This window comes from Tyto alba, unplaced genomic scaffold, assembly GCF_018691265.1.
Source record: "Tyto alba isolate M040663 unplaced genomic scaffold, T.alba_DEE_v4.0 Super-Scaffold_2, whole genome shotgun sequence".
Lineage (NCBI taxonomy): Eukaryota > Metazoa > Chordata > Aves > Strigiformes > Tytonidae > Tyto > Tyto alba.
This window is the reverse complement of record NW_024881282.1, coordinates 39,042,200-39,070,129: the sequence shown is the minus strand read 5'-3', so window position 1 is coordinate 39,070,129 and position 27,930 is coordinate 39,042,200. Positions and strand designations below refer to the sequence as shown.

General features: G+C 36.3%; 1 long non-coding RNA gene across 3 annotated transcripts; it reads left to right on the top strand.

Moving 5' to 3' along the window:
• The first annotated feature begins 615 nt into the window (after positions 1-615).
• LOC116965703 lies at positions 616-27,000 on the top strand. 3 transcript variants are annotated; one of them, XR_006165314.1, is made up of 6 exons: positions 616-817; positions 3,113-3,299; positions 19,646-19,743; positions 20,212-20,291; positions 23,076-23,235; positions 23,347-27,000. It is a non-coding gene; the product is annotated as an uncharacterized LOC116965703 (long non-coding RNA). The 3 variants fall into 3 exon arrangements; XR_006165315.1 differs by lacking the exon at positions 616-817 and adding an exon at positions 1,655-1,742 and having other exon boundaries at positions 23,350-27,000; XR_006165313.1 differs by lacking the exon at positions 616-817 and adding an exon at positions 1,655-1,742.
• Positions 27,001-27,930: the final 930 nt, after the last annotated feature.

The window sequence follows — 27,930 nt, the reverse complement described above, 5'->3', positions numbered from 1 at the left end:
ATCCAACTGTGAAACACAGTCCCCTGAGTAACAGTGCAGACAAGTTGCCTGGGTTTTTTGAGGTGGGGGGAAGGAGGCCTGAAATAAGGGAATATCCAGTGCAGCTATGAAGAAAAAAAAATACTTTAAGAGTTATATTAGAGAAAAAAAAACAAAAACAAAAAGCAAACAAACAAAAAAAACCAAACCGAAACAAAAAAAGAAGCAACCCTCAAACTTTTGGTATGCAGTATTGATAAAGGTTGAGGTCAGCTTTACGTATGCACCACATTCTAGACGATGCCGTAGTAGCTATGCCTGAGATCTGGACGTGTTGTTGGTCCAAAATCAATCTTGTCGCTCCTTAGAAGGCAATGAGAGATAATAAGTACTATTCACCTGATTGCCTTCCTGTTCTGAGACAGCTGGTGACGCTTGTCTTCCTGATAACCAGGAGTTTCAGATCTAAGGCAGGGATAAAGAAAAGCTGGGAGCTTGCTGAATCTAAATTTGACAGTCGATGGCTGTGTAGAGGGTCAGGAGGGATAGAATCTGTGACACGTATAAGAAAGGAACAAAATTTATCTGCTCTGGTTGCAATGATTAGATGTCTCTTTGTCTGGCTTTCTTACAGTGGATGATTGATTGTACCCGCCAGCTGGCTAATATCATAATTAACAAAGTTGCTACCATGTCTGAGAAGTTTAATCGAAAAAATTGCCGGCAGTATGATGCCATTGTCACAGAGATCACAAGCGCTGCAGTGTCGACTTTTGTACTGGTGGAGCCACAGGACTATGTAGATGTGCTGAGAAGTCGTTCGCTGGGATAACTAAAGGTATGTTTCTTTTCCCATACATTTCTCCCCTGTTTGTTCTTTTGAAAAATGAAGTAGATGGTCCTTTGATGGTACCTTTCATTTCAGGGTGCCACGCAAAGCTATTCTGTGGTATTTTAAAGCAGTTGCAATAGCAATCTAGAATATGTTTTATCAATGCATCAAAAGGTGAATAATCAAAACTGGAGTTCAGTGCTACTCACTCTTTCTAAGTGGTCTTCGCTGTCTTGCCAGATGCTTTTTGCACAAAATACAGATGAGGTTGTTTTAATAGCTTAATTTTCTCAGTTGAAGGAACTACAAATGCTGTTGACAGTCTGTATTGTAGGAGCTCATAGTTCAGTTTGAGTTTGTGTTTTGTAATATTTCTTTTCATTCATTACTTCAAGTTAGAATGTAATTTAAAAGAAAAAAAAAAAAAAACAAACAAAATAAAACAGGGAAAACCCCATATTCTTGAGTTCGTAATTCAGCATTAAAATATCTTGCTAAAATATTCGGTTTTCTATAGGTGTATTTGTGTGTGTGTGTTTGTGTGTGTGAAATGAGAGCAGCATCAGTGCCGTTAGCTGAAGAGCCACTTCGCAGCACCTTTGTAAAATATTGCCTGAGAATCTCACTTATTCCTTTTGTGCATTTACCTAGTTTTCCAAAATGAATCCGCTGAGCTCTTCTTCTCTTCAATTGTATTTTTACATGTGTGTGTGTGTGCACTGCGTGGTAGTTCAGTTATGCTCTGGAGTATGTGTTGAAAATGCCAGCCTGACATATTGCTAATGAGTGTGCATATTGACAGTGACGGGGGCGTGTGTCTGTCTGTGTGCCATATATTAAAACAAAAAGAGGAGAGAGACGGAGACAGAGAGAGACAGAGAGACAGAGAAGGAAATATTGGGATGGGAAAGAACAGTTTATTTACATTACGGTATGTCAAGACGTTATTATGGCTAAAAAATCCATTTTAAATAGACATGAGATGGCATATGACGGTTCCTTCTCTTTCTCACAGGAACTAATACGGTCATGGTAGGACAATAAGGGAGACCTGTTTATTTTGGTGGTATTAGTATTTTTCTGCCCAAGTAATTTTGACTTTTTGGTACAAGTCTCTAAAATTTGGGAAATGAATTGTTTGCATTGTGTTTCAGTTCCGTAATGAGCTCTCCCTGAGTTTTCTATTGCTCTTCTCTGTATCTTTACAGGTAAACTAGTTCTGAGCATTCAGATGTAATTGTTACAGTAGACTTTTGAAGGAATGTATTGCTGTATAGCTAACGTAGCTGATGTTTATTTAAAAACAACATGTTTTGGGGATGCACTCTTTTATATTTTCCAATTTTCTGTTTAGAGTTAAATAATTTTCTAGCTTTGAGCTGATATTATTGCAATGGTAATTTAAAATTAATCCAGACTTGATTTTTTTCAGAGAGATTTTGCAGTTCTCAGTCAATTTAATAGCAGATAAATTATTTTTAATTAGTAGACCAAATTGGAAATCCCAACTAAAATACTTTTTTTCTTTATTTGTCAATGGGCTATACCTTTAAAAAGACTTCTGTTTTGCAGGTAAATACTTTTTTTCCAAGCCAGAAAAATATTTCTATCATCATGATTATTCCTATCATCAGTAACTGATTCTAGGTTTTAACTTATCCTTGTAAGTCTACTGCTTTTCAAGAGCTGCTAAGCAAAATTAAAAATCTATATTTTGTTTTGAATAGAAAATGCTGTGAACAGTGGCAATATAGATTAGTATTGTGATTGCAGACAATAGGGAAGATTAAGTTACTAAAACAGTATATTGTTGTTCTAAACTAAACCCTGTAATATTTTGTGTAATTGAGACTTTGTGCATTGTTAGAACTCAGTTGGAGTATCAAACGGTTGTGAGGATTAGAGCAGACAACTAAAGCAATGACACAGTAGATGTGGCTGGTTTTTAACAGGATTATCTTCTGAGATGTGTAGAAATGAGCTCTTGTAATAGTTTTGGAGGAATTAATAATTTTAGTAAAATGTTAATGGCAAATGTGCTAATGTAAAGAGTTAGAAGATTAGTGATGCATTCTTTTGCATGGAAATAAGAATATAATAAATGTCCTGCAGGTGACTGAAGCTACTGCAATTTTATTGGAGATTAAAGTTTGATTGACCTTTGCTGAGGTGATTAACCCTTCTGAAATTAAAAGCCAGTTGTAAATTATTCTGTCCAATTTAAATGCAAACACAGAACAGTATGCTGTGTCATTCAAGTGTAAGAGAAAAAAAATGTTTTAATTTTCCTTTTGCACTCAGTGAGATGTGATTGCAGACGGCGCACGACTGGGCTCTGGTAGAACTGGCCAGTGGCAACCGGCCTTTGCTCTGCTCGTCACCGCCGGAGCAGCCGCGCCACGGGGACGCCAAACTGGGGAGCGGCCGCCCGCGATGAACCCTCACATGCGGGGATGTCGGCAGGAACGCAGGGAAGCGTGTCAGCAAGGTAAGCAGTGAAAATGGCTGTGGATGTGCTTTATCTGCTGGCGTAGACATTGAGCCGGCTGAGGCGTGTGCGAGCGGGCAGCGTACCACCGGTGAGGAGTCCTGCCCAGCCTCGCCGGGCAGCTCTCCAGAGCTGGGGAGCTTACCTGTGCGAGTCACCTCAGAATTAGAAGCAGAGCTGCATGTCTGTTGTTCTTCATGTTGTTTTTACCTCCTACCTAACCCTTAAAAGTCAGATTTATAAGCTTGCAGAACTGCACTTTTGGACTGACAGAGCACTTGCCTCACCAGCAGGCTGAGTGGAGGTATGCGAATTGCTGTGCTGCTTAAATGCTGTGATTCTAGTCCTTCCTACTAAAAGTGCACAAGTGGCTTCTTAGGTTGGAGCCGGTACGTCATACTGGATGGGTAGGATCAGGACACGGTCTTAGCAGTTGACTAAAGCCCATGGGATGACTTGCATGTATACAGTCATGCAGATGGTCATCAGAGTCGCTGTGGCTATGCTACTGAACAGCCTTTGAAAACCTAGAAAGTTAATTTCCAATAGATTTTATAATTTTGTTTTACAGTACAGTTGGTGTCTGTGTGTGCAAACTTTATTAATTAATATTAAATTGGAAAGACCTCAGCAATACATTTGCTGCATATTTTATGAATGTTTCATTAAAAGTTGAAAACTTAAAAATTCCTCCCGGAGTATCTGCCTTGGTCTTTTTTTTATTTAACAGACAAATGACTGTCAGGGCAGTGGTTTGTTTTGTAATGAATCACACTTAATTTTCTCAGAGTAAGAGAGTGGTGTGTTATCAAACAGCATACTGTCTAAAATCACTTCTGGAGGACTATAGAGACTCTCTGAGGGCTTAACTTTACACTGACTAAGACCATTATAATTGGATCCCTTTTAAATTATCTTTTTGTTGCTTTTGGTAAGAAATGATGTATTTGTTAAAAGCCTTGCACCAAAATAGTGGTAAATTAGAAGCAGTTTAGTTACTTGAGTTTGGTTCAGTTTGCATAAACAAGCCCTTGAAGCATCACTGTTTCCCTCTGTCACCTGCCGGTCCAGGGAGGGAGGCAAGTGGGTCACGTCTGCACACGGGGCTCTTCATGGTCCTTGGCACAGTCTACAGGATCAAACAACCACCTTTTTTTTTTTTTTCCTTCTTTTTTTCTTTCTTTCCTCTCCCTGAGTCCACCTCCCTCTGACTGCCTGAGAAGAAATAAAATGGCCCTTGGAAGGCTTTTTCTTGCATGCCAGCAACAGTAGTGCTGGGAATTGGGCTGAAGCGCAGAAGGGCTACTGCAACTACTTGGCCTTGAGTGGACTTTCTGCCTAGTAAAATTTCCTCTTCCTTCATGCAGCTGCAAAGCATTTAAATGATAATGAATGTGCTATCTGCATTCCATATTCAGTTTTCCTCCTCACTTTTCATCAAGAAGACTTCATATTGCGTCTGTCAAGGTAGGGAAGTCCAAGGAATTGCAGTTCAGAAATTAAGGACCCTGAGGTAGCAGCTCACCTCTGCCTCATCTTTTCATTTACACTTTAAACAGCCTTCAGAGAGATGGGCTGCTGCTTCTGGGACCCAGTGAAGAAAGTGAGGAATAGATAAAAGCTAAAGTTCTGGTGGAGTGACCTAAATGGAACAGCTGGCAAAAGTATAGAGGGGGATCCTCCTGGGTGCTGAAGTATACCTTCAGGCTTGGATTAGTAGGATGTTTAACAAAGAGATCCATTTGCCAAAAGGATCTCTGCCTGATTTTTAATTATGGAACTAGCACTTCCTTCAACATTTGTAAATTATTGAGCTTTTTTTCCTCTTGTAAGGTGTAAAGTACTAATTGTTGGCTTTGGGCTCTTGCTTCAGCTTTTCTCAATCTAAAATTTTTTCATGTTCTTGATTTAACCATATGAATACTGGGGACATGAAACATTTCAAGAGTTTTTATTTTATGAATAACAAGATGCATTCTCTATAGACAAAATAAATATGAAACTTAAATATCTGTTGTTTTGCCTATAATCCTGGAATGCTTTTGAATGTTTGGAAAAGGATGAAACTTTTCTTTAAATTGAGGAAAATGGTATTTATAAGATCGTTTTAGTCATATGTACCCATCATATTTGAGTTAACAATATTAGGCATATAGCACCCAAGATTTTTTTAACATTTTAGTAGCTAGATGTCTCCATTCCTTTGCATATTTTACAGTAGAGCAATGCAGGAGAATAAAAAGAGTGGGACTGCATACGTGAGAAATTCCTATTGTACCATCCAGCTTTCATATAACATTTTCGTTTTTGAGATACTCATTATGCACTTGTCTGTTATCAGCTAATACTGCCATACATTGATTAAACCTCAACACGCACAAAAAAAAATTGCAAAAAGTAATGATCCTCTAGCATGATATAAAGTTTTCAAATGGGTGGCGCATCAGGACAATTCATGATGAAGTAATAATGTATGCTATATATGTGTTCAGTGAAGAGATGCTCCTAAATGTGTCTGTTGGTATTTACTGTTGTAGTCAGGCAGAAGAGACAGAGCAGTGTAGTAAAATATTTCTGGAAAGTCTGTTGGAATGCTTACTATATTTGACTACTTTAGGCAAAAAAAGTACTTACCAGGCGGTGGGGGGAGGCTAGGATGTTGTCACTGTACTCACTTCCTACAGAGTATAACATCTAAAATAAACACTGTTAGTCATTACACCTTCTGTTTTTCTCTCTTGAAAAAGCATTTACCAAGCAGGGCAAGTTCTTTCAGAGACAGGTCACATAAGATTGTTTTGATGATATTCACTGTGTGTCAGTGTTAATAAGCCATGTGAGAGATTGGACAGCTGCTTAGTGTGTGGTATGACACATAAACCAGTGTTTCTCTCTTGCAACAGCAAAATGGAAAAAAGGTGAAGTGATAACATTGTTTCCTATTGCCCCCAGCCAGAATGGCATAGGGAACTGCATATACTTTTAAGCTTGTCTGGTAATTGTTTAGAAATGATCTTGTTCAGCATGATAACATTTCATTACATTAGCAGTAGTCATTGTGAATATTTGAATAGAAAATACTTCCACATTGTATTTCTTCCACAAGCTTTATTTTTCTTCTGAACTGTCAATATTCTCTCAATATTCTACTCTGCCAATAGCAAAATGAAAATTGGAGGTTTGATACCTTTTTAACTACAATATATGTTAATCTTTTTTTGTATATTTTTTCACAATAGAACAAAACACACTTTTCTATATAGGGAAAACTTTCTAAATAGTGATACATGCACTGTATTGCCTATGACTGCAAAACACTGAAGTTTCAATAGCTACATAAGGTTCGACCTTAAAACTTGTAAATAATTTTTTTTTCTCTTTACACTGACATTTTTAGCAAAAGCTACATATTCCTTGTTGCAAATCTACACATGATAAAAATATTTTGTATATCCCTCCCCAAAAGTTACCCTGAAATCAGGGCAGAAGATACATGCTGTCTCATCTGACTAAATGCATTATACTACTTTGGGAGTAAAATTATTTTATCTTATTTACTTGTTTTGGGAAGTTGGAAGTAGGTGAAAATACTAGATTCATTTTAGGCTTCTGTTAAAAATCAGTAATTGTCTAGGCATTTTTTTTTTTTTTATCACTGAAAATTAGATGCAAGTTGATAACTGCATTTTTTATCCACCAGATTTGTGTAGTTTTCTGAAAGAGTGCATAACAGAGAACTGAATTTGAATAACTTGAATAGCTGCATATGAAAACTCTTGGAGTATAACGTCACAGTGAACATTTCTTCTCTCTGTTTCAGTAGAAATTAAAATTCTGTTATGAATGTAGTTTCCTATATTGCTTTAATGTTTTTTTGTAGTTTTTGCAGGGCTTCAGATTCTGACTTTGGGGTGAGGGGAAGGGGAGAAAAGGATGTGAAACTTGTAGTTCTGGTAAAACTTTGTAGGTCAAGGCAGAATGTTTCTGAAATATTTATTACTTTACATTAATGAAATGGGTGGTGGGAGAAATTTCGAGAAGCTTTTCTTTAAAGTAAATGAAAATATGCCTTCTCTGAAGAAATTAAATTGAAAATGAAGTGAGGGCATTTTCATTAAAAATTGCCTGACTGGAAATGAGAACAAGTTGAACCATTATGTTCAACAGTTCAAAAACTACTTGAGGAAACATTAACTTTTAAAGTCCTGTTTGAATAACCACTAAACCTTTAGTCAGAAATGAATCTACTCTTCCATGTAGAAACACTAAGGAAAACATTTATATGAAAAAATATAGTCCAATTTCTGAAAATACAGACCAATTAGTGAGATTTAATTTAGATATTTGTCACTGAGTATGCATCACGTATATGTTGGAGCTGATTTACCATTATTTCCTTGTCTTATTTGCAAAAAGAGACTCCTACTTATTGAAATATTACTGAAGAATCTAGCTTTCCCCACAAATTACACACTTTTTGCATAAATGTGCCTAATTACCTGAATTCAGTTTTGATTAGCAGTGTTAATTGATGCAGCTGTGGATGGGCTCTGTTTACCTAAATTACCATGTGCAAACAGCAATACGTCTGAAAGTGAATATGCTAAACTGAAAATACTAATTAGCTAAGACAGATTGTTATTCAAGTCACATCTCAGAGCTTCTTAATGAAAGTCTGAATGTGTCAGGGCTTTATGATATTCAGACAGAAATGTCTATATTACATATGATTTCTAAATTTAATTCATGGGAACAGATGGGATGTCGGCCGGAGTTCTTCTCTATCGCTTCCAGTATTAATGTGAATATTTTACTCTACTGGAGACATTTTTTGAGTGTGTATGAGAAAGAAGTGTGTGTGTGAGAGAGAGAGGAGGGAGGAACTCATTGTGTGCGTTGACAATGTGCCAGCCAACAACATCTAACTGGTCTATTTTTGACTGACATATTTGCAAATTATAGTCACCTACTTTCCCAGAATGAAGATAAACAAACTATTTTGCAAATTTAATAAAGCTAGCTAGTAAGTGTAATAAAACCAAATAACAAAAAAGTTAAACAGATCTCAGTAGCAGATCTTTTGCAACAACAGAGATTTTTCCTCTTGCAATGATAACAAAAATATGACCATTTTTGATATAAGAGGAGGATTTGGCTTCGTGTTTCAAATTGTTGTGGAAAGGCTTTTAATTACATTAAGCGGTGTGAAATGCAAATTATTTTCTCTGTTTTGTTTAGAACAATGCAGATTTAGCTATTCATATAATGCAATTAATCCCTCTTAATAGTTCTGTTGGATGTAAAACTGTAAATAAGTTTGAAAGTAGTATAGAAGAACATCTAGAGCATATACATTAACTTAACTGTTCTTAATATAGATCAGCAGCTGTACCGCATATGCCCAGTCTTCAATCCATTTATTCTTACTTTTGCCTCAGAGCTTAAATATTCAGAGGTCAGCTCCCATGTGAAACTCAGTAATTCCATCAGAAGCTTTCCCACAATTTCTTGTCAAAATGCAAAGCAAGGATTGTAAGTACTGTGCCTAACTATTTGTACCAAAATAATAGTTACAGTTGTAATGTTCTAATTTTCATATTTGGACAGTTCTTGCATAAATGTCCTCAAGATACCTGTAATGGTCCTAATTCAATGTAGGTAGCTATGGTTATAGTTATAAAAAGTGTCAGATCTTTCAACCTACACTGGTCAGAATCTATTTTCTTGTGTGTGTTGCAAACTCTTTTGACTCTGCTATTCCACAGTTATGGTGAATACAGTGAATAGAATTTGGCCTGGTTACTTAGTTTTGGGAACACAATACTCCTTTTTCAAAAGGTTCAATAGTTCTGTTTTTGTGTAAGTTGACATGTAGAGCTGATCATATTTTCTGCAAGTAATTATCCAAGCTCCTAAGCTTTATACCTGAATCCTTTAGTCATGCCCTCTTGTACTTCATTGATGTAGGCTTTTCAGATGGAACATATACCTAAATAAATCAGCCACAGATACCTGCATTGTTCAGCTGGCAATTAACTCAGGCTAAAGAGGAGAACAGTAGTGGTGTGTGTCAGTTTTGGACTATTATGATAAAAGAATCACTTCATTCCTATTACAGTTGCAAAATATGAGTGAATCTCTATAATGAACTGTCTCTTCAGTCCAGACATCTGACCTAGTAAAGAGCTTTTATCCATAATAAATCATATTTATCAGGAGTTCTGAGTCATAAAATGTTATACTAGACCATTTAATGACAAGTACTCCACCACCCTCAATAGAGCTTGACTTACTTATGCAAGGTGTAGCTGAAAGAGTCAATAAAAAAGAGAAGCAAAAATTTCTGGAGCAGAGAAAGGGAAAGAGACAGGCACAGAAATCCAAACTAGTTTTAAGATGAAGCTTGAAAAACACATGAAAAATTGCATGCGATGATTGCTTACAATAGTAAAACACTGGAATAAATGATTTGGACACAAGCTCTTCTGAACAGGTGATGATCTTCAGGCAGATTGATGGATGAAAGAAAGAGCAGATTAATCCATTGTTTAAAACAATCTACCAAGGCCTTTTTTCAAAGAAATTAAGGTAGCAACGTCCAAATAAAGGTCTTAAAAAACCCAGTTCTTGATGCAAAAAATCTTTTCAAACTTTGACCTTTAATCAACTATCATTTGAGAGCAGAATCAGAGAGAAAGGAGCCTGTAGTATTGGCGTTTAGCCTTCAGAATAGGAGTTCAGCTCAGAATCATAGTGGCAGCAATAGCAGATAAACAATTTGTGAGAAAATACAGAACCTAAGTGATATTTCTACCTCTCTGTAACCTTTAATTCAGTTGGCTGATCAGCTGCTACTCAGGGCATCTACATGATACAGCTGCAAATTTGTCTTAGCATTACAACGGCTTCTTGTTTCCATCCAACAAACTAAAGGTGTGTTTGGTATCTTCTGACATCCAAAAGCTGTCACCTGCTGTGTCCATACTATGCATTTTACAAGTTATGCACAAGACTGCTTAGTAAAGAGATCCAATAATGTTGGAAAGATTGTATTATCTATTTAGTTTTTACACTCTTAATTCTATAATTAATCAGTGTCTAATGAGGTGTACAGTTAGCCCTCAAATAAGAAGGACACAAAAAATCTTGCAGGAAAAAATAAAATAGTGTCATGTCTGATTTCCTATTTTGTTGTTATTTCTCAAAAAGAATCTTCAGCAATAAAAGTGAGTGGTCATCAAATTTCAATGGAAAATAGATCAAATTTGGACTATTGGAACCAAAGCGCTTTAAAGCAGAAGTCATGTGCAAGCTATGGATGTAAGCACCATAGTAAAAACATCCTAAGTATACAGGAGATTTGGTTCTGATGAAGTGTACCTTACTGAAACTGCAGACATGAACCAAGTAGGGAAAGAAAAGGAGATTCCAGCTCCTTCCTCACTCCACCACCTTTGCAGGGTTTACATCTCCACATCACGTAGTGAAATTACAGCTCTGATTAGGGGGAAGACCATCTAAGAATAGAAAGGGTTTCTATCACTCCTTGTATGTATGCTGTTTTTCAACACATTCATCTTGCTCCTTACTCAACCATTCACGTTGAATTTCACTTTGTTCTTCCACAGCAGAAAGGCTGACCTGTTGCTAATGCAGAAAGTCTCTCTTCATCTCCTCCTTAAATGTTTATGGTCTTTTCTTTTGCCTCATGCAGTCTACATTATTGTAATTCTTGCCATATAGAGTGAACTTGGAAGGAAGGATGCACTGTGTTTTCCTGGTTACTGCTCTGAGATGAGATATTCATCCCCTCTGTTCTGATATTTCCACTGGATTCAGGGTTTCTGCTGTTGTGAACTCAGTGCAAAGCTTCTGGTCTTCAGAGGAATTAATGTGTTAGCGTTGGCTCTGTTGGCTACCTCTCTGACTTGCCAAGGTACTTCTTAAAACAAGGAGCATGCTATTGCTGTATCGAGAAATCTCTTTATAGACTGCAAGTCAAAAAGTGTCTTCTGTTTTTATAAATAATATTTTGCATTTTTCATATCTATGCTAATTTAAGATGTTGGATTGTCAAGATCTGGTCTGCTTGTTTTCTGATGTAGTCTTTTTGTTGTAAGTTTACAGGAGCACCTTACAGTTCACTTACAAGAAATCACTTGCATTACTGTTACTCACTTGCACTTTTTTTGCACAATTTGTTGTTGCTAAACTAAGTGAATATGTTTATTGTCCAATCAACGTGTGCGATTTAAATCAACTACATGCTTTCTATTTTTGAAGTTACTTGTATAACATTATGCAATTAACACTCCTTAAAAATAAGACGAGTATGTATATGTTCTTTCTCTTTATATTCACATTCCAGCTCCAAGTATCCATTGTTGTGGAGGGTCCCTGATTAAAAACTCATCCTCAGGACCCAGTCAGAAGTGAAGTCCTCTAGTCTCTTCCAGGCTCGGTGTGTCCCCCTTCTTCAGGTTCCTTTTCTCTTATAGTCCAGTTGCTATTTTTACTTTCACTCTGACTTCTGTTTCTGTACTGTGACTATATCTTATCTTATAATTTACCCTGATCCTCGTTTCTTCTCTGTCCCTTTCTCATGCTTGGTAAGCAATTTGGCTGATTTTGATTTCTCCCGTTGATCATATTTCCATTTTACTTTAAGTTCTTTAGGCTGGCCATGAGTTTTTGTCTGGTCTTGCTTTATTTCAGTTATGCACCTGAAAAAAAAGATCTTTTACCTTTGAAAGGCAAAACCAAAGTGTGTTAATCTAGTGGGCTACTGTAAATATCTAGAAGTGCTATCTTCAATGGTGAATAATTTTTTCTAGGAGTCTTGTGTCAGCATGGATTTCAAAAAGACTTGCAAACTCCTACTTAATCAGCTATTTCTGTCTAATGCTTTTAATCACACTCACTTTGTATGTGAACTTTTCCAAATGCTTTTCTGTGATAGACACTGTCATCTCTCTTCTGCTCAGATTCAGCTTCAGTCTACTGTTTTTCATCCTTTAATTTATTCATGTCTAAATTACAAGCCACCAATATATATGTCAAAAAGGCAAGTGCAGTAACTGTGTTATCTGCAAACTTCCATCACATCAAGACTGGGAACAAAAATTTATTCTTTCTCTCATCAGTGGTATTTGATAAATTTACTTTTAAATTAAATTTCCTAAAATTTTCTCTGTTTTTTAATACAGATTACATCATTCCTGTTACATTTCTATACATGAATTACAATACAATCTACTTTTAATCTAAAATTGCTTTCAACTATATAAAACTATGTAAGATAGTAAGAGAAATAAAAATAGAGTCAGTACAGTCTTCTCTGTCAGATTAGAGATACTTTGGTTTCTGTGTGGCTGTCCGTGTATGTGCAGGAAGAATGATCAGAAAGGGCTATGTAAATAAATTTCTTTCTCAGTTAACTCTATTAGCTCCTTTGTCAAATCACATTAAATTGAAAGTTCTTGTTGTCCTTTAGTCCTTGCAGAGCTCCACTCTAGCTACATCCCTTCCAATAGTCCATCATTTATTACTGCGTTTCCTCCACCTACATTGGCCATTGATGATTAAATTAATGTTGCTGCAACCCTCTCTTCTGGCAAATAGTGTGTATGTGTGTTTGTAGGAGTGTTCATGTGTGTGAACCTATGATATAAATACTTCAGGCCAGTTCCTATTTCAGACAGAACTATCATGAAATGAATAAAGCCTCAACATAAGACAGTAAGTTTTCTTATGTTAGAATGTCTATTAATTAATTATTTCAGGGGTCAATTGTCAGCTGTGCAAACTGAGAAGTAGAGTAAGTGGTATGCATATTTGAACTTGGTATGATTCTTTCCAAAGTGTGTATATGTGAGCTGATTGGTGCCTCTGTGGTAGTTATGAACCAATCTGTATGTGGCATTTTTATGTTGCCATCAATGTAGGGCATTTCATTTGGGTGAATATCTACTATAAGACACATGATTTTTAAATAATGTCTTTTCCAAGCCTACAAACTCTCAGAAGGAAAAATGCATGACCAGATCAAAATATGCGTAGGTGCATTTAAACTAGTGAAAAGACCCGTCTGAAAAGTTGTTTTACATAGTATAGTGAGTGTGTCTTTATGATATACTCATGTGTATGCATGTACAAATGCATAGCCCATCAAAATGACTGCAAAGATCACACTGGAAATTTATAAAAACCCTTACCTTCTTTCTCTTCTTTTTCTTGGCAATTCCGATTTTGGGTGACCATCGTTCCAAAAACTGGAGCATTTTCCAACAATTACCAATGTCTTTTTGCAAATATCCTGCAAAAGAGCTCTTTTCCTCTTAGATGCAAATTTTCTGTATGCTTATTAGTCTCCAGAGTAGTATCAGACCATGTTTAAATCAGAGACTATTTTTACATTAATTTTCTCTCTGGGTATGAGAATGGAAATTGTACTTTTGGGAAGAAGGAAGAAGGCTCATCGAAATTCCCAGTGGAACAAAATATTTCCTTCCAAGCACATGAGCTCTCAGATGTGTAAAATAAAATATTGGTATTATCATTACCTAGGATTTTTTCAGTTAGACTGTATAAGTTTAAAATGTTTTTGCTGTGATTGTCCTATTCCTTTTGGACCTATGCAACTTGAGTCTGCCTTCAACAATGTCATTGTGTTGTAAAATGTTACACACAATCTTAATTCTTTCCCCATTCCCTCATTATAGTACAAACTTTGATTCCTTAATTGTACACTGTATTTCTCTGTAAGGTCTCTTTCATCTCTTTTAAAAAAGTGTGTGTCCATGCATGTGTGGAGGAGGGATAAAAGGAAGTTTTTAGGCAAGTCACTTTATTTCTCTGTCATTTCCAACTTCTGTTGCATCTGGATTGGCTGCAAGGCCTCTGAAAGAGCAAAGTGAAGAATATGGTGGGTTCCAGTCTGTGTTGCAATGTGGTGCGCTGAGCTGTGGGCTCCAGGCACTACCTTGATACAACTGGTGAAAAATAATAATGCATTCATACAAGTAGTATGTCATGGAGGAGAGGCGTAACTATCAACAGTACCACTTATCACTTACAGTGTATTTGTTATTGGCAAACAAGCACAACAGTTGTTGGTACTGTTGTGCTTGTTTGCCAACAACAAATATACTGTAAGTGAACAAATAATGAAATGTCACAAAACTGTCACAGACAGCTAAAATGTAATCAAAACACCATAGATTTTAACTTAATGGAAGGCTTTTCAGGGCAACAGTCATATCCACTCTTGCTTGTGCAGTACAAAGTACAGTAACTCCTTGGTCCCGACCATTCACAGTGGGCCTTATTTGTAATATAAATATTACATATTTATAGATGCATAAATATTTATATACACATATTACATAATTGAAAGGTTGGTTTCACCTGACAAAAAAGATAACCCAACAAAAAGAAAGTGTGTATTACTGCTGTCTAGCTTTGATGTAGCTGGAGAGGGGTCAGTGCTCTGTCAGCTCAGAAAGCCAAAAGCAGTTCACCAAATCTGTGTTAAAGAAATGGTCAAACACCTAAATTAACAGTAGACATTAAAGAAAGCCCGGCCTTAAAAAGATGTTGTCTTACCATGGCTACTAGATTTAAATGATTTTAGAGTTAAATTTTTGGAGTAGAATCCACAGAGGGTGAATTTCACTCAGAGTAAAGTCTGAGGCCTAAAAAAGATACATATCTTTTAGCAATACAAAATCTGAAAAAGAAACTGTGGTGTCCGTGTTGCTTTATATGAACTTTATTTTGCTTGGTGAGATGACGAACAGCATGTGGAGAACCTTGGCTGCATTTCCATTATACTTCTGTAGGCCAGCCAAGCAGTTTACTCACCCATATGTTCTGATTTCCAAAATCAGTTCTAATAACAAAAAAAAAAATGTACAAAAATTGAGATTCAATGTTGTTAAATAATTATTTATAGTGCATGAAACTTGAAGAGGATTCAACAATACACTGAAGAAAGATTCTTTCTGGCTGTTGATTTGAGTATTACTCTTTAAAAATAAGTGAAAGGCTTAAAGTTCAAAGTGAAATGCCCAAATCACTAAGGACTGTGTTTCAGAGAATGCTTTTAAAGCTACCACTGATTGGAAAGATATATTTATTTTCATCTTGGAGAGACAGAAGAATTCATGTGTTAGCAACTGTTGATGATGCAAATATTCAGGTTTGCATTCTCCATGTGATCAACCAACACTGAATTGCTAGTTGAAATGCTGAAAGAAAAAATTGGTTATAAATTCTACCTGTACCTGTATATATTTTTAGAGATCCCATCATTAGTGCTTTAGTAACAAGAAAACATTTTCTCTTTCTTTCTTCTCACTAAACATGCATAAAATGTTACCTGTTTCTGTTGCAGTACATACAGTATTTTAATTGCATTTCATTGTTCTGAAACCTAATTTGTTGGAAGTTAATTTTAATGGTATTAGAGCTGGGAGCTGAATCAGTGTTCATGAGAGAATTTGGCGAGATGGACCTTTATGTATAGCAAATCCACAAATTGGGGATTTTTTCTTTATGCCTTCAAGAAGCTCTAATTTATTTTAAGAATGGGTTGGTATTCAAGACATAAACATTACGTCTAATAGTTGTACTACAGCCTTTTTTGACAGTGCTTTAATTCTTCCATATAGCAAAAAATGACAGCTTCAAATTATGCACATCACAGAGTGGCTTTTAAGACAGAGCAAATGGTTAGTAAATGTTTAACTGACATAGAATCATAGAGTCGTTTAGTTTGGAAAAGACTTTTAAGATCATTGATATTCAGGCATATTCTGAAGAATGCAAAATGGGGTTAGCTGCCCCACTATGATGTAAGAAGCTGGAATATTTTCTGTACTTTGAGAACCTTTCTATACTGAACTTAAAAAAAAAATCATCTGTCTTTTCCACTAGCTAGTCTATTCATAAAGGAGAAGACCTGTTGGAGTACTTGAAGGTAATAAAGCTGGTAGCTACCAGCTCACTCTGCTTAGTGGAGTTAATCTTAGTAATGATGTTCATATCCATCTTTCAAGCCTTTCCTCCTTATCTGTAAAATAGTTACATAATTCTTTTGTGTACGCTGTATAGGTGAACAACATGACCTACTGCAAGTTGAAGTTGTTGTTGGAGCTCATTTAAAACTAGGACTGTGTCTGGGACACGCTCTATAGTCAGTTTTTTGTTGTTGGTTGTATTTTTCTTTTAAGAAGAGGGGTGCAGGGGTACATGCTCCCAATAAAAAAAAAAACACAATTTACTGTGTGGTTTCCCATTTTTTGATTTGCTACAATTAAAATCACATGATGAACAGGTTTCAGTAATCCAATGTTCACAAGACAAAGGCAGCTACAATTTCTGTCATTGTTGGAACACACGAATGCGAGGTCTTTATTTCCAAATTTAATATTTATAAAAGTTGCAGTCTCCTGGTCACAAACAGAAGGACAAAAATAGCAAAACCCCACCAGATCACTGCTGTGGTGCAATCCTATTACACCAACTGGCATTCAGCTTGGGTCACAACCCTATAGATTTAAAGGCTGGGAAAAAGTGTGATTTCTGCACCTAACCAAACAACTCATGGTTAAACTGTGAGAATATTGTTTAAAAATAGACCTTGATTAGAAGTAACTGCAAATTTCTCACCTTTCTGAGCAATCTGTTTCAGTGGTTAACTAACCTTATTGTTACAGTGTGAAGTAGCAATAATTTGAATTTTGTGTAATTTTACCACCAGCATGGCAAATAAAAGCCACAGATGGGAGGCAAACAGTCTTATAAAAAGGGGGAGAGTGTTGTCACCAATGTGTGAGGGTTAGATAGGATCAGCTTGGCTCTCTCTGGATAGAGCATCATGAGCTGGTTGTCTTATCAATGTCCCGGTTTCTCACACATGTTTGTTGGCTCAGATAGAGTGAGAAGGATGTCATACTGAAAATCTTAAAGGCAGTCTTTCCATTCTTTAAGTGGTCTTTAAATCCTGGCTGATTTGACAGAGGGGACAGTATGCAAGATCATGCAGCATCACTTCCAAGAAGCTAGATAAAATGTCCCATGCCACTGTTAAGAAATGTTCAACAAGAGAAGAAAACCACCAAAAGGCAGAATCTCTTTTCCCATTGGAACTAGAGCTGTTGAATCTAAAGCCAAGCCAGTGTGTCCTTACCGGTGTTACTCAGACCCTTCAGACAGTGGATTCTACTAGCAGTGCAATAGAAGTGTTGTCACTCTTGCTATCCTTCCCTTCTACATCTGGTACGATGAATCAGGATTTAAGTTACTTGCCTATTAACACGTGCTGCTCTTGGAGAGACGGAAAAAAAAGAAAAGCAACAAAAGAAGTGAGGGTCCTGCAAAGATGGAATGAGGTGGCATCACATTACTGTGTTGTAAATGGCACCAAAATATGTTGGAGGAATATAATTTGGAAAAATGAGTGTGACATTAAATGTTTGTGTCTTGAACACTCCCTGTTTTCATGATGAATAAGGGTTTTTTCATAGTAAAAATATTCACAGGATTCCTAAGTTCATCTCTGAGCTTAGATCAGGAGGATGACAGAACTTAATTTCTCTATCACTCCTGTTGGAAAAAAGTTAGAGGAATAAAAATCACACTGTTGTCATGTCACCACAGAAACCGGAGGGTTCCTTTGTAGTTAAATATCTGCAATCTTAAAAAAAATAAATTCATATTCAGCATCATCCCGAAGCTGACAGTGGGAGTCTGATTAAAAAAAAAGAGTAGTAGAGTCTAAATCAATTGTTATAAATCAAGTATGTGATTATTTCTCCCCAGCCCCCTTTCTGTATATGCAGATGCACATCTTTTGAAAGCTTCCTAAATTGTTGAAGAAAGTGTTATGTTTAAATGATCCATGTATCTTTTCTGTTGAGGAACAGTTCCATTTCTATTGAAAGTATCAGCTGCCATTAGCGGAACAATTCCCCATGCTTTTTGTTCCTCACTACAGATAAGCCTTTCTGATTTCCTTTCAGAGCTATAAAGTTCTGGAGGAGTGAATATACATGCAACTCTTCTGCTGCAATTTCTTGTTACTCTCAGAATGTACGGGACCTGAAGGGAAGGAACATGACCATATGGAAATGGCTTTCTTATCCAAGTGGAAACAGTTTTAGTCAGCTTTCAGACAGGCTTCATAAACAATACAGTAGAACTCACAGAGCTGGACTTTAATGGCCATTAAAATTGCTTCTGCAGTGCATTCAGAGCCAGGATACAGTGAATACCAATGTTTGTATTATGAATGGAAGACAAATGTCTTCTGAGCAAAAGAAAATCTAATGTTAATTAAACTTTTCCAGGGGTTGGGGTGGATAATTCCGCTTTTGTGTTGTTAAATCTCCTTTGATTTTAATTGCATGACAAAAAAATTGACTGTAAGTGTAATGTTAGCAAATGTTCATATTTGATTACAAGCATCTGTGTATGCTAAGCCAAAGAATTAAATGCTTTTAATTGTAGTATGTTTGGGGTTTTGCTTTTTGTGGGTTGTTTTTTTTTGTTTTTTTTTTTTTTTTGTTTGTTTGTTTGTTTGTTTGTTGTTTTTGTTTTTTTTTTTTTTTTTTTTTCTTTCCAGGACAGCCACACTGATAACAAAGCTTGTACTGTCAGTATGTTGAAGTTCATTCTCATAATCTGTTCAGTGAGAACTGCTATCCTTTAAGTGAAAAGAAAAATCAACTGACCATACCTAAAATTGTCTAGTAAATCCTATTACACATACTGAATTTCAGTTATATATTTCAGATTCACATGGAATTCAATGAACGCTCAGATCAAATATGGAAAAATTGTAGTAGGTTTCCAGTGATATGCACAGGGTTTTATTCCCCTTTTGTGGCTGACTTAAAGAAACAAGGCACATTCTTCTCAGAGATGGCAAAGAATAAACTGAAATGATTAACATTAAAACATACCTAATATTGTGATATCTTTCGGACTGGAAACAAAGGTAGAATATGACTTATCCATCTGTCTTGCCTCCCTGTGCATCTGTCTGTCTCTCTAGAGCAAGTCAATAAAAATTATTAGGCCTGGCATCTCACAAACGTACACCCTTAAACCATGAAGCAATAATACGGTGAAGGAAATTTTTTTCTGACCTTTTCAAATTGCATCCAACTGTCTAGGGAATTTCTCAGTGACTAGAGGTAATAAGGTTCAATCCGTTTTGCTGGTTGGCTTCAAATTTAGCTCCTCAGAAGCCCTAACTTATCTATTCTTTTTATCTTGGTCTTGGCATCTATTCAGTACAGTAATCCATGCATCTAATATTTTTTTTTTTTCTCTCCTCTCAGGTTTAGCTGGTGGATCACATTGTGAAATCTGCAGCCATGAAAGGCCCTCCATTTACTGCACCCTTCAAAACGAAATATTAGCATGGGAGGCTAAGCTGGTATGTTGCCTTTGAGAGGCTCTTGTTGAATTTAATTAGCTTTCAGATTTCATCTCCATCTCCCATCTCAGCTTTCACTATTGTATGTGATTTAGGCTTCACTGAGTTTCATTATTTAAAACTTTCCCAACTTGGCCATGCCACTTTAGAATACCGAAGGGGAAGTAAAGTTTAAAGTTCATTGTCTTAAATTGATTTCTGTTTAGTTTTTATGATGTGAGCTTGGATACAATAGAGACACAGCCTCACAGTAAGTTAGTGAATCATTCAAGTGAGAAAGGCAAACAAGCGCTTGTGCATGATTTGTTTCTCATTGTACTCAATGAAGTAAAACTAGAAACAGGTAAAGAACATTTTTAGCAAAATATTTACTAGTGTATTTTGATGTCAAATATTTTTATATGTAGGAGAAAATACTTCCTTCTCAACTCATTTGGATATCTGTTTTCATTTTTGTGACTTACACAGGGTATTATGGAGCAGTGACTTCATGTTCTCTTTCACAAGTAACTCCAGGACAGCACAAGGAGAGCTATCAATAAGAAATGGTGAGCTCTTGGCTGTTAACTTACTCTCCATAGGGTTAGGACCTAGGGACCTAGAGGTTTGTTTCATTTCAGGCAGAGGAAAGTCATAAATATCGGCCTTTGCTGCTGTTGCTTCCCCAGAGTATTAAGTCTGTGTTTAGTAATATCTGATATGCTATTGAATGACCTGCAGAATATTGAAAGTACATGCATGTCAAAAAGCACTTGTAAAACAGTTGCTTTTAATCATGCAAGAAATATATTGGAAGACATATGCAGCTAACTTACATATAGTTACAAGGGAAAGCAGTGGTTACAAAGAGGGTAGGTAAAGATATGTGATGTTTGGGGTTTTTTTTTCTTTTTTTCTGAGTTCATCTTCATTTTGATTCTGCCTTCTGAAGTGTAGGGAAACATGGTCAAATGGTTAAAGTATAGAACTGGGAGTTTATAGATCTTGTCCCTGTCTGTAAATGGGCCTCTAGTAGAGCTGTAATATTTGTCAAGTCACTTAATCATTTAGCACCATAACCTTGGATTCTGTAAAAAGCTGTCAGTTAGTACTCAGCAGAGGATGAGCACAGTGTGCAATCTGACTTTAATTGTCTTTAATTGATTCAGATAAAATAAAATAGGTTAATTTTTAATTAAAATATATTGTGCTCCATTGATATTAGAAATGTTAAAAGTGGAATACTCAAGAATCTGAAGGCTAGTCATATGCCTGGAAGTTGGCCACAAAATTATTGAGAATATCTTCAATTCTGAAATTATTTTAGGGAAAACAGTACCCCACACTGTCAAGCCTTCTCACATTCACACTTCTTTCTTTAGTGTCCTTGCTGTCGCACTGCAAAACCAAGTGTTCCTAAATGGGCAGATGCAGATATATTTTTAAGCAAGCAGGAATAAGCATTTCATAATTCATTTATTTTAGTACAAAAAGATAACATACCTAAATTGGCAGTATGCTAGATAGTGCCCTTGTTTCAGAGATACAGGGACATATTTTGAGTGTACACAAACACACAGCTTGGTACTAAAATAAAGTGTAGTCAGTTAAGTGGATATTTGTGTGGATGTGTTCATTTATTCTCACATCTTGGAAGCTCCACTGATATATGTAGAGTTACGTCTTAGTAGAACAGTGTTGCTGTTCTTAATTCTACATGAATTAGGGTTTTCCTGGCTCTCTAACATCCAGGTTGGCCCCTAGATATGGAGACCAGCAACCCAAAAGGGTCCATATCTTGCCAAGTGTATCAGAGGACTGAGAAATGCCTTATGGAAGTAGCAAGTTTTAGCATCTCAAAGCAATGAAGCTGTTGTTGGCTGTAGATATATATCTTCTTAAAGTGCTTGAAAGGTGTGTAATAAATCCCCCGTCATAGTATTTCAGGCAGAAATACATAGGGATGGAATGATTTTGAATGCAAGCAGGTTATTACGATGGTGACAGTGTGAGTTTTCTTTCACTGAGCAAGTTCCTGTTTCCAGGGTTCTTTCTAATTTGTAATCCTGAATGCTGGACAGAAGCAGTTCTGTCGACAGTTCTTTCTACCATACTGATGGTTTTCAACTCCTAAGTATTGAAAGTGAATTTGAACTAATAAGGAGAAAGGATTTTTCTTATTTATTTATTTAAATTCAGTTCATTACAGTAGATGTTGCATAAAAGGAACTATATAGTGATACCTAAATGTTTACATTTCATTTATTGGAGTGGTTGTGTACCAGTAGTTACAAGCTATGGACAACAATTGAGCTAAATGTGTTACTGTCTACTTGGAATATAGTTAAATATCTTTTCCTTTGTCAAAGCCAAGCGTTCTGGATCACTGAAAGTCCTTAAACCTCAGAACTATATTATAGTTTTTGATATTACTGGGGAATAACAAACTCTTCTTTGCAAACTAAGCCATTCTTGAAAGTAGCTGATTAAAGAAAATAAAAATAAACACAACTATTTTCAAATAAAACATACTGCATTATGTCTTATAGTGGGAAAAGTAACAAAAGAAGTCCTGATGCTTGTCTGGTTTAATGTCTTTGTAGCTTTGCCTTCTATTCTGTCATTCCTGATTTTTATAAATGGAAAGTCCAGCAATAGGAAAACAAAATGGGTGCCAGGGTGTATATGAAAAATGATGTTTCAGCTTTGCTCTTTTTCCTCAGTTCTTAGAAAATATCCAGTTTAACAAATCTTTATGAGAATAAAATTCTATAGATTGACTCAAAGTAGCTCCCATCCATGCATCGATTGTGTTAAAATATGAGATTGCATTGTGCACATCAAAGGGATTGTGTGAATGTTATTGATACACTATTCTGTATTGTTCTGTCATTTATATTTTCATCATTAGTCTATAAAGTCTTAATAATTAGATCTAATTCTGCAGAAAAAAAAATGTTAATTTATTGAACTGGCTGAAGAAAAAAAAAAAAAGCTGATCAATCTGGCATTGTAAGTTAATAGTATAGAGCAAAGTGTAGTCATAATTAGTTGAGAAAAGGACTTTCCTTGTTCATTCCAGTTTATAATAAAAAGTCCCTCACCAAAGTGACTTAGAAAATAATGCATTCAGACTGAGCAGAATTACCGCCTAGCAGATTCTATTTATCTGTAGCTTAAAAAGCAGCTGCGTTTTTGTAAAAAGCAATGAATGTGGCAGTCCTACTTAAAGGTAGAAGAAAAAGAACACCCCTTGTTTTGTAATAAGGGGATTTTCAATTTAAAAGAGAGAGAGCGAGCCTGTTGTGTGAAGTATGGTTATTACATTCACTGTATTCTATCTCACCCACCAGGAGGCTAATAACGAAGGAGTCAGTGAAGGAGACCAATGCCATGAGGGTTATCTTGCAGCCCCAGATGCTGGATAAGTTGAAGGAGGCAGAATCGCTTTTGGATGACATTCAGGAAGGCCTTGAATGATTATTTGGCGAAGAAAAGACTATTCTTTCCAAGGTAAACAGTCCATTTCATCTGTCTGCTGTTGGTGTTGGTGTAAAATATGTTTATATAAATACCTCTAAAGTTCATTTTTTATCTTTTTTTGGGTTTTTTCTCTTGATGCAGCAGTGATCTCTCAGGAACCCTTTTTGAGACAAAGGATCCACTCCACATCCAACCACACCTAAGGAAATGCTTTGAAGGAATTGCCAAGCTCACTTTTAATCATGAGAAAGAAATTACCCACATGGAGTCAGCAGAAAATGAAAAAGTAGAGCTCGTGCTGCGAATAATTCCAGCAAGTGCCAAGGGGCTAGTTGAGAAATGGCTTCATGAGGTGAATATCTTTAGCTCTTACTTAGGGTTTAGTTACTGTATAATCATTTTCTCTTTTAGGAGCAATGAATATCATAAGCATATTTCCTAACTAAATGGCTCTCTGAATATTTGTCAAGATGTTGACAGATTTCAGCCTTATTGTTGTTATTTATTGCAACTAATTTAACATCTGCAAACGTGCAGAAATTAATTCTAATAAAAAGCTCTCAGAGTCAGGCTGTCAGCAGAAGTGAGTCTGTGTCTGAAACCATATATGTGAATATATGTTTGAGTGTACATGTATGTGTTTTTGTGCTTTCATGGTGTAATGTCTGTAGTTCAGGAGAATAACATTTAAAAAATAACCAGAGAAATGTAAGATTTTGAATGCTTCCCACCTGGCAGAAAATGTGTCCTATTGTGTTGGAGGGATTTAGTTTCCAATCATTTTAACAAAAGGGAAGAGAAATTATGTCACAGATAACACCCTAACCTTTCCCCTTTGGGCCTCTCATCCAAATTCATTGGTTTCTGTACAAAATTAGTTTGGTGACCTTTTTTTGTTTGCTTTATTTAACCTTCCTCCGCCAGTGCACAGGAATGGGCCCTTCCCTTCTTTTTTATTTCTGAGCCAAAAACCTATTTTCCTTCCCACGTGCTTCCCTTTCTCCTGGGGCAGAATCGGTCCCAGGAATGCTGCTTCCCCTTAATCCACTGTTGTGGGCGCTGGTCTTGTCCTTAGTGGCTTGTCCCCTGGGCACAGTAAGCAGCAGGGACCAGCACTCAGCTCCAGTGGGAGAGGGAAGGGGGGAGCTGGGGGACCACTATTTTTATGCCCAGTGGAGGCTGGGGGGAATCCCTGGGCAACAAAACCTGGAGCAGGTGGTGGGTCAAAGGGGTTTGCCCCCGATATGTATCATGTTTCTGCTGGCTGGGTGAGCAAAGCCAAGCTGCTCAAGTCCTCCTGTGAATCCTTGTTTCCCACCTAAGAGAGCCACGCAGCAGCAACATGCCAGCTTCAGACTGAGCCCCTTTTAGCAGTGACTGCACTCAGTTTAAATGATTCATCTGCAGCATCATTCAAGGTAGGGAAGGGAGGATAACAGGGCAGGATTTAGGCAAGCCCAAACACTCCCTGCTTGCTCTCCATCTCAAGTGACTAGCTTGTTTTTTGGGGTTTTGGACTAGTTTCCAGCAAAGTTATATTCATAGCCAAAAAAGAAAAAAAAAAAAAAAGTACACTGCAGTGGGTAAGTGGCAGTCCTGTGGAGCAGAGGAAAAGCTCAAATTCTCAGTACACCAAGCCTCCAATATACTTTTTAGTTTTCATCTTCTTCCACAAATGAAACATGGTTGGGGAAGATGAGCAGCTGTGTTTATATTAATATATCTCATTTAACCCTCACCTAAAAACAAATTGGAAGGTTTGGGAGTGCATTAATCTGGACCCGATTAGTGTCTCTTTCTCCCTCAAAAGTGCAACCTGAGACTAATGAATATAAACTAGAGTTTCATATGCAGTCTTTAAATCATTTGCATGTTTTATGCATGATAATTGAATTTATTTATGCACTTCCTTTCATTTAATGATTTCTTGCTCTTTTCTATGCTATCAACATTATATTATGCAAGAAATAGGATTTGGTAGGCAAGAAAGGATAGCAGTATATAAATCAAACCTGAGTTAATTTTTAGCTCTAGTGTCAAGAGTAGGTCAGACATAATATTGGTACCATGCCAGTGGGGTTACATGGCTGGGAAAATGTAAAATACTTTTGGTAAAGCAGAGACTTTTAGCTTAACAAGACATTTCTGATACAGTTTAGTTTGCTTGCAAGTATACAAGAAAAATTATTTTCAAATGGTAGTTAAATTATTGTATTGACTTTTCAATGACCCTAGAGACTTGTGGCCAATTAGTAGTAATAAGAAGATGAATAGTAATAACATTAATAAATAACTGTTTTCAGACCAGGACCTCAGTATTATAGTCTGGTTTAGAAAATAAGGGTATATTATAATTTGTCTCATTTGGTCTTTCATCAGGAGAAACATGGACTTTGGAGCTATAGTAAATTCATCGTAGCCAAGAAGGTAGAAGTCCTAGGGATGAGTGAGTCATATTAGCTAGCAGCTCTGTGGTAGTAGCTGTTTCAGTGCCATAAGCAGGGAATTTTGCTTTGTTTCTCCAATTAAGGTCAGATGACTTAAAGATGTCTTAGTGATGGAGTCTGAATTTCTTATAACGCATGCCAGGAAGCTACTAGGGAAAATAGTTCTAAAAAGATGCTGGTAGTGGTGCTTTCATAGCTTTAATCTATACCAGTTTCTTTTGTGTCTCTTGTCTTTCCTTATGTGTTGAAAGATGTATGTGGAAGTGATATTTTTCTGTGGTGTCCTGTCTTTTATCAGTGAATTAAATGGTTGTGTCTTGTGATTGTTTCTTGATTCTCGTAGGTAGGAATGTGTTTAAAGGCTAAAGCTCTGTTAATTTGTGATGTAACTATTTCAGTGTCTTTCTTGTCATTGAAATGTAGTTTAAAATGTTCAGTAATGTAGCATGAAATCATTGGTTAGTTTTGGAATGGTGGTGAAATCATGTGAAGAAAATAAGTATTGCATCTGATCAAGATAAATTCACTCTAGTGTTTTATGGCTTTTTATTCCTATGTGATAGTAATAAAGTCTCATGTAGGGATGGAAGCCATGAAATACATTGTGAAAAATCATCAACTCAGATGGGGCCATCAGGATAGCATGCTGTAGTTGTAGAGTTATTGAGAATGATTGGAAGATGATTTAGTATGTCACCACGTTGACTACCATGTTTTTGCATTTTTTTTCTTCATCCTTCACCCACATGGTTTGATGAGAGGAAATCAGTTTGTAATGAGCCAATCCATCTTCACATCAGTGTTCAGTGTTTAAATTGTTCATACATCTTTCATTTTCTGCCAAAGATAACACTGTATATGAAACGCTAAGCTAAGAAATTAATATAGCTAATGAACACATGCCAAAATGAATACAAAGAAAAGTCAATTAATTTCTAAATGCTTGAAAATTAAGAAGGAATCAAAGCAAGGTCTGCCCTGTTAGCAAGTGGTCCAGGTTCTTTATTTCCATGTTTGAGAGCAAATCTGAGAGATGGTCTGGGGATTAAAAAAGAAATCTTTTCCCCACTTACGTCTTTCTGAAATTGCATGATCTTTTATCTCTCTGGAACTGAGATAGAGGCTGACAGTGCTGGGGGCAGAAAACAATTTCTGACAATTTCCTTACAGTGCTGCCATTCTGCATACTGCTTTACTGTTCTGTCTGCTTCACTTTTGGGTACCAATTTTCTTTGGGAATATTTTGGGGAATGTTATTTATTCAGATGCAGTTATTTACGGTTTTCCTTCTGTATTCTCTCTCTGAAGCATATGTTAATAAAGCATTATTGATTTTTTGGTACTTTGACTCCTTTATTAATTCTCTCAGGTGTGAATTTTTTATCTGCTAAAAAGTACTTTGTCATTATTATAACTAAGGACATCTTCTGGTGAAAAGCTCCAGCAACAATTAGGCAGGATGTATATTTCCTGTTTTATTATACATTTAAATTTCTGTTTTAAATCAAATAGCACAGAGAGAATTTCACCTTGATTAAATTCATAGATGTCATGTAGCAATTATTTCAGTCTTAATTGGGCTTACAAAGATGGTAGATACTCATTTGCTCCAATGCTGCCATGTGAAGAAAAATTTATAAAAACCTGTAAAACAAGTTACCTTCAGACTCCTATTAAAAGGCAAAGTATTTTCTTCCTTATGTTTTAGCGAAATTTCTTCCAAGAGTATCCAGTATGTACTGCCAAGAGAATAAACTGGGCTTTTTTTTCAACTTTGTATTTGGCTAAGATAAAAATTGTCTTCATCATTTGCCCCAAAATGTTTTCAATATATACTTTATTGATTACTTTTCAGACACCTGGGACAAAATTCTTAAGTAGTTTCATGTGGGCTTCTGTATTCATTTTCTCTATTTCTCCCACTTTAATGATTAATAGCAGCTAAATTATATTGTTGTCACTCCTAAATAACACTCAATTCATCTTTACTGCAGCCTATACTTTGAAAAGGAGTCTACCGTGCCACCTGTAGAGTATATTTTCAGTACTGTATTTTGTCTCCAAATTACTTTCACAGTCAAATGTTCTCCAACTTGAAGTAGTTCTTTTAAATGCCAATGGTTGAACGTGAAATCTTAAAGGAAAGTGGAGCTCCTTTCCTGTACGTCAGCACCAGTTTCGAAAGGCTCTACTGACCAAAAGCTCTACTGATCAAAAATTACATCCTCAGTTTAAGCAGTACCTACCCATTAATCTTTCTAGATTACTTCATTTGCAA